General features: G+C 35.9%; 1 protein-coding gene across 1 annotated transcript in view; it reads right to left on the bottom strand.

Moving 5' to 3' along the window:
* The window catches only part of LOC108674020, a 6,459-nt gene extending 5,285 nt beyond the window's left edge, over positions 1 to 1,174 (bottom strand). The window contains exon 1 of the mRNA XM_018161917.2: positions 1,105 to 1,174. The gene's annotated coding sequence lies outside the window, so the exon portion shown is untranslated. The remainder of the gene's footprint in view (positions 1 to 1,104) is intronic.
* Positions 1,175 to 4,359: the final 3,185 nt, after the last annotated feature.

Genomic DNA, 4,359 nt, shown 5'->3' with positions numbered 1-4,359 from the left:
GCAGTCGGGGGCGGGGGTAACTCGTCTAAAGAGATTTCTGCTCTTCAATATTTCAGGCGAGGGAAATAAGTTTAAGAAATTATTCAACGTTACTGTAAAGTTTAAACAAAAAATATAACTCAGTACTCACTGCAGCGTGTGACAGAGAGCGCATTTTCTCGTCGACGAAAACTTGAGGTCACGGACGGACGGACGGACAGACGGACAGACGGACGGACAGACGGACCTGTCTCTTATACACATCTAGATGTGTATAAGAGACAGTCTTAATCCAATGCCTGAATTTAAAGCATTCATGCCATATTTTCTAATTTATAAATCGTAAATAAATTATCGAATTTATTTACGATTTACCAAGTTATTTAATAAATTCCTAATTTTTTAAATATAATCAATACTAAAAAATTATTCTAATTTACGTATACTAATTTTTTCCCATACCATAGTTGCTAACTTCTAAAATCCTAAATGAATTTTTGAATTTTTTAATAAACACGACGTGGTTTTACTACCGATATAATCTCTATTAAAAAATAATTCTAATATACGTATACTAATTTTTTCCCATGCCATAGAAGCTAACTTATGAAATCTTAACTAAATTATTGAATAAATTTAATAATCACACCGTGACTGAATTACCGATATAATCAGTATTATAAAAATTAATCTAATATACGTATTCTAATTTTTTCCCATACCATAGAAGCTAACTTATGAAATCCTCAATGAATTATTGAATTTATTTGATAATCACGCTGCTGTTTTACTACCGATATAATCAGTATTAAAAATATATAAAAAAACGTACTAAAACATACTTATATCAATTTTCCCCCAACAGTCTTCACTTTATGAGATGACGTCATCACGGCGTACCCTATGGCACTTGAACCTGACCCCCTCCCCCCCTCCTCCCCCTGACCAATGCAGTATATCCCCCATTGCGGTAGGCCTAGGGGGGGGGGGGAACCATATCTAATGGGATTTCAGAATCCACATTTCAGCAAAAAATTAAGACCTAACTACCGTGAAGACTGGTAAGAAGTGCTGTACATGTTCTCTTTCAGTATTAGAATACATTTTACTGTTATGGAGACTCACGGTCAGTAGATATGTAGTATAGGGATGATGCAAACCGGTAAGAAGCAGCGCGACACAGCACTCCTCTTACTCCCGCGAGCGGGTGCACACTGGTTGGTTGCTGCCCAGCGTTCGTATTATATACCCCGAGCCTACGGCGCACGCCAGCCAATCACAGACGAGCTTTCATAACGGCTAGCCGACGCTGGTGTTTTCGACTGTGCTTTGGGTTTTTTCATGCGATTTTCAAGATAAAAATATACTTTTTTGGTGTTTACAGTCTGCCTAAATCCCAGGGTAGGATTTCCCTATCGTCCAAACGAAACAGTGTATTTTTTATTATTATAGATGTTTGGATTTTTGATGAATACGAAACTGTTTCAAACAACTGTTTATCATACATTAGTAAATAAATCACACATAATACGCATACGAACAAATACAACAATAATGAGTTGTTCATGAGTGTTATTATGATGGAATATATAATATAAGGTAATATTATGTGTAAAACAGGTGGTATAAGACCATGAGTTATGAAAAAAATTGTACAAATTAAACGCGTGATGGAATGAAGGAAAAACGAAAATGTTTTTAAGTTTTCGCTCACTATTTGGACTTTATTTAGAATAACTAAATTTAGCTTAGAAATAAATTAAATAACAGGATCTTGTTAATACCAGACGTAACTAAGGTGTATATTTTTAACAAGGTTAATTAAATGAATAATGCGAATAAATTAGGTCTATTTAAATATTTTTTAAGAATTACAGTTCAATATAAAAAACACATTACATTTTATTAACAATGATATACTAGGGTTCTTGTTCTTAACAATATAAATAACCATAAATATCTCTTATAAATTATATATAACTGAGATGTGGAAATTTTGAGATGAAAACTGAAATTCTGACGGTGGGGGAGGGTGGGGTTTTGGTAGAGGGGGGTGATGGGGGTGAGGGGGGAGGCAAGCCTAAAGGGATGGGGGAATGGGGGAGGAGGTGGAGGGTTAGGGTAGGGTAGGTGAGGGGGGGATGCTGGGGGTTGACCGCCATGTGAACGGTGCATGGGATGCATGGTGTATATATATATGGCGTGCCTTAATATATACCATATATGGCTTGCCTAAATATGTACCATATATGGCTTGCCTAAATATATACCATATATGGCTTGCCTAAATCGTGGAATTGCCTATTCTATGGAATCGTCAGCCAGCCTGAATCTGTATAATAAGCATTTTGTTGCTGATTTAGAAAATCGGACGTTAGAGTTAGAGTTGGAAAATAAATTGACTGTTAGAGTTAGAAAAGGTTTGTTCAAGTTAATTTATATTTGAATATTAAAAAAATATCTCAGTACGGACAGACGGACGGACGGACAGACGGACGGACAGACGGACGGACAGACGGATGGACGGATGGACGGACAGACAGACAGACGGACAGACGGACGGACGGACATACGGATGGACGGACGGACAGACGGGCAGACAGGCGGACAGACGGACAGACGGACAGACGGACAGACGGACAGACGGACAGACGGACAGACGGACAGACGGACAGACAGACGGACAGACAGACGGACAGACGGACAGACAGACGCACAGACAGACGGACAGACGGACGGACAGACGGACAGACGGACAAACAGACGGACGGACAGACGGACGGATAGACAGACGGACGGACGGACAGACGGACAGACGGACAGACGGACAGACGTACAGACGGACAGACGGACGGACATGGCGACCACAATAGCGCATTTTTTTCCATAAATGAGAAAATGCGCTAAAAATAACTTGGCTGACAGAACATAACATTTATATTATAAGATTAAATTTCTTTTAATATAAAAATACTGATTCTACAGATTCGGCAACCGGCTGCCGATTCTATAGAATAGGCAATTCAACGATTTCGGCACGCCATATATATAATATGTAATAATATGAATGATGTACATATCATTAATATAAATATCATTATGTATGTAATGTATGATATACATATTATGTGATATGACCATACATACATCTTGTATTTTTTCCATTCAGTTTATGGCTCTGTATGTGCTCGTGTACTTTAAAACAAAACTTTTATATTAAATTTAAATTTTACAGTAAAATTAAAAGAGAACCAACGTAGTAATTTAAAATATTTATTTCCTTTATTTATATGAAAAAGTTTTGTTTTTTAGATTAGATCTACTCTAATAAATATTTAATACTAATTGTTCTAATATATTTTATTTTATAATAACATCATTCAAACACAATTCCCTTCGTTAGAATTTTAATTAAAGTTAAATTTCATTATTTAATTAAAAAATAACTGAAATAAAGTTCAGTTATCTTCCAACAACATACATATATTTTATTTAGATTATATCTATTCAAATGTGTTTTGTATGAAGTGTGTGTTTAGCTACGCTCTGTATTTTTCTGTGTTGTTTTGATGCATATGAATAAATCACACAAATATTTCATTTAGATAATATCTATTCAAATGTGTTTTGTATGAAGCACTTGGCTTGTGTTTAGACACGCTCTGTGTTTTTCTGTATTGTTTTGATACATACGAATAAACAACACATATATTTAATTTAGATTGAATCTATTCAAATGTGTTTTTGTATGAAATTTTATTTAGATTGAATCTATTCAAATGTGTTGTTGTATACACTACCTGGGCTGTATTTAGTCACGCTCTGTATTTTTTCTGTGTTGTTTATAAGCTGTATGAGTTTTTGCCCCCGGTCCTGCGGTCACGGCTGAGATGTTGTCTCCAGGCCCGCGTTTTGTTTTAGGCTTCGTAGGCTTAACGCAGCGTATAGGACGAATACCGAAAAATACCAGTAAATACCGACCAAATACTGACCAAATACCAGTATATAAGGGCCAAAAATCAGTAAATACCGACCAAATACCAACAAATTCCAAAAAATACCAGTATATACCGATCAAATACCAGTAAATACCTCTAAATACCGATCAAATACCAGTAAATACCGACCAGATACCAATAAATAACAACTATATACCAGTAAATACCTCGAAATACCAATAAATACCGACCAAATACACTTAAATACCGACCAAATACAGGTAAATTCCGACCAAATACCTCTAAATACCGACCAAATACCTCTAAATACCGACCAAATACCTCTCAATACCGACCAAATACCTCTAAATACCGACCAAATACCACTAAATACCGACCAATTACCTCTAAATACCGACCAAATACCTCTAAATACCGACCA

Source organism: Hyalella azteca, unplaced genomic scaffold (assembly GCF_000764305.2).
Source record: "Hyalella azteca isolate HAZT.00-mixed unplaced genomic scaffold, Hazt_2.0.2 contig14845, whole genome shotgun sequence".
NCBI classification, from domain to species: domain Eukaryota; kingdom Metazoa; phylum Arthropoda; class Malacostraca; order Amphipoda; family Hyalellidae; genus Hyalella; species Hyalella azteca.
This window is presented reverse-complemented; position numbering and strand designations above follow the sequence as displayed.